Raw genomic sequence first — 10,635 nt, 5'->3', positions numbered from 1 at the left:
TTGCTAGATATTTGATTACCTTCACAATTGCATTCCAGCTGTCTCAAGATTATGACACTCAGTTTCACTGCTTGTTAATTTGAGAGAGTCTAGACTAGAAGATGCTTCTGTTAGTTGAAACAAGATTATGTTGTAACAACTGGATAATAATGAAGCAATTGAGTAGTGTGGGGTTGTTGTTATTGTTGTTTTTGCAATTGCTCCATTTCTGGATTTGTCTGAAGCATTAAAACAAGACTAAGGGTAACAAGACAGATATTATTATGAAATCTTTGGTATTCTCTGGTTGTTGTTTCTTTGCTTGGTTGTTTCTTTTCTGATGTTTCATCACCCAACTAGGTAACATGGTAAGGTACAGATAATGGGTAATGAACCATCTGCAAGAAAATAACCAAGCACAGAGACCACCAAGGACCCCACAGTTCAACCCTGAGTTACACATATTCACTTCTATTGGTATATATTATTATATCATAGATGTAAATTGCTTTAGAAGTAGAGTCCAACCACAGATCTATCCAAGCTATGATTCTTAAATTATCAGTTGATTAGGTAATCAGAATAGTGTATGCCTCAGAAATTATTTGGAAGAGGTACTTTGGAATGTACAGCACTTCTGTAAAGCAGTCTTGTCTTTTTTCAAGTTTCTGTATGAGCTTGAAAAAAAAGACTATTAATAAGTGATCCACTAAAGCAGGGGTGTCAAACTGCCAGCCCCCTGGCAGTTTGACAGGGTGCGGCTTTAGTTTCATCATACCAAAGCCGCACCCCACCCCATTGCTGGCAATGCAAAAAGAGTTGTGATATGTCGCGACACATCACATGACATGGCAAGTTTGACATCTGTGCACTAAAGACACAACCATCTCAAAGACAGTCTACCATGTCTTTTTCAGGGTCACATGGAAGGATATGATAGATATGTTTTAAACAACCGCTTACTTTTGTTGCAACACCTTCTGAATCATTTTCAAAGCATACACAGACTACCAACAATATTCAGAATAGTGAACATTCAACCTCTCTCTGTCTCTCAAAATTGCATGAAAATGGCAAGATTGTAGCACAATAGATTTGCTCAGGAATAATTTTTGCATTTTTTTTAGAGATGTTGCTTCTAAGGAAATGTGTTAGATTAAAGCCCTCAAGCCTGCTAGGAATTAATAATTATGTCTTCAATGTAGCAAACTAGCTTTCATCTACTAGCATAAAATATTATGTTGAACCAAATATTACATTCTTTACTAGGTTCTTTCTTGGCAATAACATCCTGGTTGTAGAATGATCTTTTCTGATGACGTATTTTTCAACTCTGCCTAATGATTGTTCATAGTCATAAAAGTATATATTATTTTTCACAATTTTCTTAGACCATGTTTGAATATGATTGTTTTGCTTTGCTCAGTGGTTTGGGGAGTTTCACCCTGTTGAAAAACTGGAAGACTATAGCCCTTTCCCATAATTCCCAGCTTACGATAGATGCTGGCAATATGTGGAGGGCCACCATATCTTCATACACACTATATTCTATTGTGAGTGGTGCTTTCCTTGTTTTTTATCAAAGCATGATTGCATTTTTTTAATCAATGGAATATTATCACATTATTGAGAAACAATGAAGGTAACAATGTTGAGAGCTGTCAGCTCTTTGAGGTAGATCGGGTAGATCAGGGGTGTCAAACAGCCGACCCGTGGGCCATTTGTATCATACAGCGACCGCACCCCACCCCAGCTCCGGCAATGCAAAAAAGTCACGATATGTCGCGAAATGTCACGTGATGTGGCGAGTTTGACACGTATGAGGTAGATCAAATAGGCTGCATAATAATAGAACCTTAAAAGACTGATAGCATTTCTCTTTCCCTCTTATACCAAAGAGAGTCAAGGCAAGCAGTCTTCAATTTTTTTCCTTATCTTTTCCTGTGTTCCTGGGATACGTTCTTATTTTCCTAATGGCTATCCCAGGTTTTCTTTACATTTTTCTTCAACATCAGGGAAAGCTATTTCCTTTCCTCTACCCACACCCACCCCACCCCTTGATGGCCATATTTTACTAGTATCATGTAGTAGCTGGGACTAGTCTGCTTCAAAGCATCTGTTTTGTGCTCGCTTGCTTATTTATTTATTGCCAAAAGTTAGAGCTCGCCAGGTCCTCAGGTGTTGTTGAGCAAATCTTATTGAAATCATTTGAGCTGCTTTAATTTACAGCAGGTGAAAAAGCTGCCTGCTCCCTTTGTTGAATCGATGTTCCCTAACATCTCTCTTTATGAAAATGTCAGTGTTGGAGATTTGATTCAAATATTTATTTTTACATAAGCACTGGTTCAGATTTAGAGAGTTGTGATGGTGTTGTCACTTGTTTTGCCACTAAGCTGGGCATAAAGGAAAGGATATTTTCCTTTAATGTAGTGAAGCGGTGAGAACAAGCTTAAGGACTCCTGATGCAGATCTTAAAAGCCACCTTTCACCTCCCCTGGTGGTGCATCTTCTCCTCTCATTTGAGCAGGATCTTCTTTACTTTGAAGATTTTTTTCCCTCCGCTCCAAACATACATTTCACTTTTTCTCAAACATGGCAATAGAAAATATTTGCTTTGGAATATTTATAAAATGAAAAAGGAAAAATATTTGATCTTGCTCTCATGATAAAAGGGGGGGGGGTTCCTTATTCTTAAAGCCTGTGGAACTATGATTTTGGACCCACTGGGTGATCAAGAATATGGCTCTGTTACTAATGGAGTCAGTGGAGATCAGGGCTTATTGTATTCAGCCTGGACTAACAAGATCTAAATCCAAGTCCAGTATCAGTTGTGGTTACTTTCATACTTGCCCATTGTACACTAGCTATTCTCTTGTACTCCAACTCATTGCTTGTTTATTTTGGGTAACATATTTATTCTATCAGCAAGAAAAAAATGCAAAACAGAAAAACAGAAAAATGAACATCCAACACTAACAAGAAAAAAAATTGTGTATAGAAAAAAAAGGAAAAAGAAAAAAACCCCTAAATGTCAAATAGATCTAATATTAAACATAAAGAATCCACCCCGGCTAGATGTTAAAAAGCAAAATAAATAAATAAAATCCTGATAGGTTCTCCTCTCCTTACATAATGGCTCTACAAATAGTAATAAGCTTTCCCATCCCATTGTTTGTTTATGTGTTTATTTGATTTCTATAACTACCCATTTCAGCAAATGACTCTGGGAAGCTCACAATTCTTATATTACATTACAATTAAATTCCTGAAAACATTTCAAAACAATAAAAAAACCATTAAAACACTGAAAAAAAAACCCATTAAAATGTCTAATTTGAATACATACAAAGCAAGACCTGCTAACAATATAGCCAGGAGGTTGGGCCCTTGACACACATAGCACCTGGGCTCAGGATTCCTATTTGGATATAAAATCAGGGGGAACTAAGATGCATGTCACCTTGATCTCTTTGTGGAAAAAGATGGGATATAAATGCAAGAAGGAATGGAGGGAAAAATCCTGTTGCCAAAATTATATGCTCTGGTTGCTTTAATTATTCTGTCATAGGCTTCCTCTGATGACTCCTTGACATTCTGTGGTCCAGCCTTGATAGATAAATTGCATAAATTATGTTTGTGTGTGTATATGTATATGTAAAAATATAAGAAATACAAACACCAGGATAAAAATAAAAAGGACTGTTTAATATAAACAAGCCTGTGAGTAAAAAAGTTACTTACTGAGCTTTCATCAGCCAAACTACTGACCTCATCAGAGTTAGAATGCTAGGTGATTAGGGAGCTTGCCTATATACCGCTACCTGTCCCTGCGCCCGGCTCCTCGAGCGCGTCATCGGCCCATTAGCTATGTTACTCTGCAATGTGCTAAATTGATTCTCATCCAGCAGCTTGTTGGTGGATCTTATGATTGTAGCTCCCTCTCCCTGATCCTGCAAAGAACAACTATTCAAATGTTCCTCATACTCTCCCCTCCTTTTTTGTCTCTCCTTCCAAGCCATTTGTCATCTCCTCCCACAGCAGCTCTTGCCACCTCACCTGCAGCCCTGTCACTCCAGTCCTGCCAGTTGCTATCTCATTGTGGTGTCACTCAGCCCTCCTCCTCTTTTGCCAGTTCGCTGTCCTCCCTAGGGATCACAGCTTCCCCATTTGTAGAGCCATGGTCTTGCTTTTGCACCGTATGGGATGGCCATCTACTCCGTGGATTACCACGTTGTTTCTCCCATTTTCTGAGAGTCTGGTATGCTGGTAGGAAGTCTATGTGCTGGTTGATGGAATTTTCATCCGAAATCCAGGCTTCTTTGAGAAGGTGGCCACTTTTATTGGTCTCACGAGATATGGTCTGTGCATTTTCCAGATCGAATGTATGGTTCAAATTGGCCATGTGAGCCCACACTTGTGAGCTCTGCTCCTGCCTTTTGATTGCCAGTTCATGTTCGGGGACCCTAGTCCTGAGCCTTTTAGCTGTTTCCCCAACGTAATTGCAGGGGCAGTTCCTGCAATTAATTCTATAGACTATGGAAGACTGCTCACTGTTGGGGAGCGGCTCTTTGGGATGCATAATCTGAGTTCTTAGGGTCTGCTCTGGTCTATGGGCAATGCTCACATTGTGGGGGGCCAGCAGCCGAGCCGTGGCTTTGGAAACACCACAGATGTAAGGTAAAGCTATCCGTGTGGCTGGTGTCATCTTTGCTCTGGAGAGTTGAGCCCTATGGGGTTGACATGTTCTGCTGTAGCGTCTCACAAATTCTGTGGGGTAGCCATTTAGCCTAAACTAAATATAGATGTTTTCTCTCTTCAATTTTGGCTCTCCCCATGCTGCAATGGGAGTTAATTCATTTAAATAAAGTCCTAACACAACTAATTTTGTGTGCTACAGGATGATTACTCCTGTAGTGCAGCATTCTATCCATATTAGTGGATTTATGATAGACGGAAGTACACAATGTGTGGTTGGAGCACTGACTAACTAGTACATCCAAAAAGCCAAGTGTGTCTTGGATCTCTTCCTCTGCCGTAAACCGGATGTCCGAATATACAGAATTCAACTGCTCCAGGAATTTGATGCTGTCTTGTCTTTTGATAATTACAAAAGTGTCATCCACGTAGCGTGCCCAAAATTTGGGGCGATACCTAGCCATTACAGTCACCTCTAACTGCTGTAACACCGCCTCCGCAATGATACCTGAGATGGGAGATCCCATCGGTGTCCTTTTTATTTGTTCATATATAGTGCCCTGAAAAGTAAAATATGTTTTCAGGCACAAGGATAATAGCTGTATCAGGTCATTGATATTGAGAAAATCCAGATGTTGTTCCTGCTCCTCTTGTAGGAGGTCCTTTATTACAGAAACTGCCAGATCTTGGGGGATAGAGGTAAAGAGTGAGGTGATGTCAAAAGAGATCATCACCTCATCCTCCTCTATCTATGGGGGCTTTAATCTTTCCAGAAACTCTTCAGCGGATTTTACTGTGGTCTCGTTATCAATCAAGAGCCCAATATGGCCGCTGAGCCATTTGGCTAGTCCCGAAGTTGGTGTGCCCCTGAAGGACACAATGGGCCGCAGGGGAATGCCCTCTTTATGGACCTTCGGGAGGCTGTAAAATCTAGCCATGGCCATGTCGCTGGGGCGTATCTTCCTCAATGTTTCGTCATTGATTTTCCCCTGATGTTTGAGATTGTTAAGTGTCTTATTTATGCGGTTTGTATGTGTTTATCATTGGATCTTTGGCAATGACTTTGTAGGCTGTGATGTCATTAAGTAGTGCCAGGGCTTTATCAACATATGTTGATCTATCCATGACCACGGTTGCCCTACCCTTGTCAGCTGGCAGGATGACAATGGTGTTATCATTTTTCAATTGTTTCAGGGCATCTTCTTCCTCTCTAGGGAGTACCTGACACTGTTTGTGGCCTATCAATAGGCCTGTAACACATTGTCTGATTGAATTCCTGACCTCATCATTGGCCTCAATACGTTGAATGATGGGTTCCAAAGCCGCCATGAAGTCAACAGCCCATGCGTCTATCAGGTTATAGCCTGCATCCCTTTCCAGGAGGGCAACCTGTTCATGGGTAAGGGGTTTGGATGATAAATTGTGGACCAACCTGCAGGTGTGTCCGCCATTGTATATGTATATGTATGTGTATGTGTATGTGTATAGAAGCTCTATGTCCTTGTTCTTCATGAATTCTGGAGCTTACATGGTCAGCCATTTCAAGGCAAATAAATATCCCTTAGGCCCTTCAAAGTATGGAGCCATTTCAGTATGAGGAGGTTAGTATACTCATATTATTGCTTTAATAAGTTTTTGTTTTTCCAGAATTGAATATCAGATATGTTAGCAGATTTAAAAAAATAAAATAAACTGAGTGAATTAGGATCTTGGGGAGGTTTATTTTCTTCAGAGAGAAAATATCCTCAATAAATATAATTATACTCCTTGAGCATATCAGTAAAGTTTGAGAAGGACAGAGCACAAATCTAGCTTAGAATCCCAAAAGAACAACTTTGATTGTCAGATGGCTATGAAAGGTGATCCCATGCCCCCGGGACACTGTGGCTGTCATAAATATGAGTCAGCTGCCCAGCGTCTCAATTTTGATCACATGACCATGGGTATGCTGCAATGGTCATATGTGTAGGAAAAGGTCACAAGTCACTCTTTTCAGTGCTGTTCTAACTTTGAATGGTCACTAAATGAACTGTTGTAAGTTGAGAACTACCTGTATGTCACCAGTGGTGCAGGTAGGAACTGACCAAACTAATGAAATAGCCAGAGCTGTACCTGGCATTTATGCAAGCATAATGCCCAAATTGATTGAACCACTTTCCATAGAATTCCAGTAAGCCTAATGCTTCTAAATGGCAGTCAAAGCAAGACCTAAGGGACTGAAAAAGCCCTGTACTTTTCAATGCTTTGATATCTTTGAAGCTCTTTTTATAGTCTGCCCCAAGGGGGGGGGGGGGAAAGCATGTTCAGTTAATTCAGACTTCGACTGAGTAAGTTCTGAACGAACTGCACTTAGCATCCACCAGCACAGGCTCTCTTCCACTTTCCTTTTTTGCTCTATCTTTTATTTTTAAGAAAACTTTGTTGCTGCCCCAGTGAGACACACCTGGCTATGGCTTGTCAGGGTCTTTTCCCCCTTGTCTCTAGAATTTATTTATTTATTTATTTGCAGAGGCTTCCATGTTGCTAAATTCCCATAGACTCTAAGTAGCTTCCAGAATGCCAAAACAGTTAAAAACATCAAACATATAAAAAACAATCAATCAATCAAAATTCAAAATGCTTTTCTTCTTCCCACAAGGATAAACTCTGGGGATTCATATTATTTCCTATAAGGGACTGGAGAAGTAAAGAGAGGAATTTAGGAACACTTCTTATTCACCATTCAACTGCTGTTGCTCCTTTCTCTTATAATACTAACATTTGAGTAAAATAACATGGAATGCTATGTAACAACAACAAGAAGAAGAACAACAACAATAATAATAATAAAGTTGGAAGGGACCTTGGAGGTCATCTGGTCTAACCCCCTGCTAGGGCAGGAAACCCAATACCATTTCAGACAAATGGATGTCTAGTCTCTTCTTAAAAACTTCTAGTGTTGGAACATTCACAGTTTCTGGAAGGAGGTTGTTCCACTGATTAATTGTTCTAACTGTCAGGAAGTTTCTCCTTAATTCTAGGTTGCCTCTCTCTTTGGTTTGTTTCCATCCATTGCTTCTTGTCTTGCCTTCAGATGCTTTGGAGAATTGCTTGACTCCCTCTTCTTTGTGGCAACACCTGAGATATTGGAACACTGCTATCATGTCACCCCTGTCCTTCTCTTCATTAGACTAAACATACCCAATTCCAGCAACTGTTCCTTATATGTTTTAGCCTCCAGACCTCTAATCATCTTTGTTGCTCTTCTCTGTACCCTTTCTAGAGTCTCAACAACTTTTTTACATTGTGGTGACCAAAACTGGATGCAATATTCCAAGTGTGGCCTTACCAAGGCATTGTAAAGTAGTATTAACACTTCACTTGATCTTGATTCTATCCCTCTGTTAACGCAGCCTAGCACTGTGTTGGCTTTTTTGGCAGTTGCAGCACACTGCTAGCTCATATTTAAGTATTCCACATGGAGGCATTTTTCCTTTCTAATTTCACAACTAAAACCCTAGCTACTATTTATGATTTAGTTTTCTCCAAAGAATTAGCCCTTGTCCTCCCATCTCCTTCAGCCACCATATCGTGTTGAGCTGATCACAATTGGAATGCAGTTCTTATATTTAATTGAAATTCATATTGAGTGTAAGATATTTTTTAATTTTTAGATGCAGAAGCCATTGAGCTTAAAAGTGTCTTATTTTTTCATTATATGCATCATGTTCTTTCTTTGTGGTGTTATCTTTCTTCTTTGGTGAAATGAACAGAGGGCCTGTCTCTGATTTTGCATTAGCTATGGCTTATTGTCTGAATGCAGTCTTCCTTTGATCAATCCATTTCATTTTTTTAACCTGTCACATTCAGGGCACTTCATGTTATTATTATGACATATGGATTTTAAAGTTTAATAGATTTGCTTGAAAGATTTATATATTGTGCTTTATCGACTGATTCGAGAGCTGTTTACAATAAGCTAAAATAATCAAATGCAGCCAGGATACATACATTGAGCATGTTATAAAATAATTAAAATCCACAACTGAAGCAGTGGTCAAAGTTATGGAAATCAGATCACTAAACTTCCCAATACTATTGTTTGGTTTGATTTCAATCAAAAATCATTTATTTATTTATTTATTTATGAGATTTATATACCGCTTTAAGTGCAAGCACTCTCTAAGCGGTGTACACCAGTAAGCAATGTATATATATATTTACATTGCCCCCAACAATCTGGGTCCTCATTTTACCTATCCCGGAAGGATGGAAGGCTGAGTCAACCTTGAGCCGGTGAGATTTGAACCGCTGACCTGCTGAACACAGTCAGCTAAAGTGGCCTGCAGTACTGCACTCTAACTGCTGCGCTACCTCGGCTCTTATTAGACTGTATACAAAATTTTTGAGCATGATATCAATCAATAGAATGTTTCCTATCTTTATACCCTCTTGAAGTAGAACAAATTAAGTAACATCTATACAGAAATAGCTGAGAACCAATTTGTAAGCGCTTAAGGCATCAGGCTAGAAACCAAGAGATCATGACTTTGAACCTAAAGCAAGCTGGATGACCTTAGGCCAGTCACTTTCTCTAAGCCCTAGGAAGGAGGCAATGGCAAACCACTTCTGAAAAACCTTGCCAAAAAGACCGCAGGGACTAGTCCAGGCAGTCTCCAAGAATTGGACATGATTGTATGGGAAAAAATAGAAGTAGCTATTGGACATTCATAAGGGAGAATATTATGCATCCCATGTGTAATGAAGTCATTACATAAATAATGCAAGTTGTCTAATTTGGGTTAATCACATTAATGATAAACTTAATGTAATGTATAGATGACAATTATAGTTTTTGTTATTTTGATGTCTTGCTGTAGACCAGGGATGTCAAACTCACAATGTCACGTGACGTGTTGTGACTTTTTTTTCATTGCCGGCAATGGGGTGGGCACAGTTTCGCCATTACGCATCCAGCCCGTGGGCCGGCAGTTTGACACCCTGCTGTAGACAGTGCAACCTTATGTATTAAAACTACTTTAAGTTTTTCTTAGAGAAGATTTCAAATGCTGTTTTCTCCTTCACATAGAGAACACTCCTGACAGTTTGATAAGTGGTTCCCCCACCCTTTCTGTCAAGGTTACAGCAGCCTCTGCTGCTACCATGGGAGCTCATATAATGAACCCTTTATGGCAGATTATATTTTATGGCCATGCATTCATTTAATGTGTTCTAGCTTCAGTAAACTGTGCCATATGTATGTACAAATAATAATGACTGGTAGATAAATAGCAGATCTTCAAAGAACATACTTCAAAGAACTTGGAGATTGCTTATGTGATTTTAATTAATTAAAATATCTCACCATACTCTCATGAGTCAGCAAAGATCTGCATATAATTGTTCCCAGAACTGATGTAATCCAATTGCTGCATATTTTTCTTTTTAGCTTATAATGACAAAGTGGGTTAAACCCTCATATGGACCACACATTAGGTACACAAATCCTTAAACATATGCTTTAGCACTGTCATATAACCTTGCCTACGTAGATAGATTATAATGGTAGCTTCCCTTGTGCATTGCCTCATTTTGAATTCTTAGTTTAGGTCTCAGAGAAAAGTTAAGTTCCCATCATTTATGAGTTCCCTAAAACAATAGTTATGGGTTGGAGACAGATTATGTACAGTAAAATGTGCACCTTGTTAGGCAATGAGTGGTCTTAGGAGACAGTATCAAAGAGTTTGTGAAATTCACAGCCTTACTCTTAGTTTCTGATATTTTATGAACCAGCTGTCCTTTCTAATGGTTTTATTAGATGCATGTTGCAAGAACTTTGTGGGAAAATAAGTAATTAAAGCAGGAGATCCAGAGCCACTTAAAACCTTTGTACAAGACAGGCAGAATAAACACCAATGAAGTGTTTGTCTGCAAAAAAGATGTGGATTTTTTTAAAAGTGGTTTCTTCATTAAAAATATAAA

Source organism: Crotalus tigris, unplaced genomic scaffold (genome assembly GCF_016545835.1).
Source record: "Crotalus tigris isolate CLP2741 ecotype Arizona unplaced genomic scaffold, ASM1654583v1 scf7180000018073.2002930, whole genome shotgun sequence".
In the NCBI taxonomy this organism is placed as follows: Eukaryota; Metazoa; Chordata; class Lepidosauria; order Squamata; family Viperidae; genus Crotalus; species Crotalus tigris.
The sequence above is the reverse complement of the archived record's forward strand: the minus strand, read 5'-3'. Positions refer to the sequence as shown.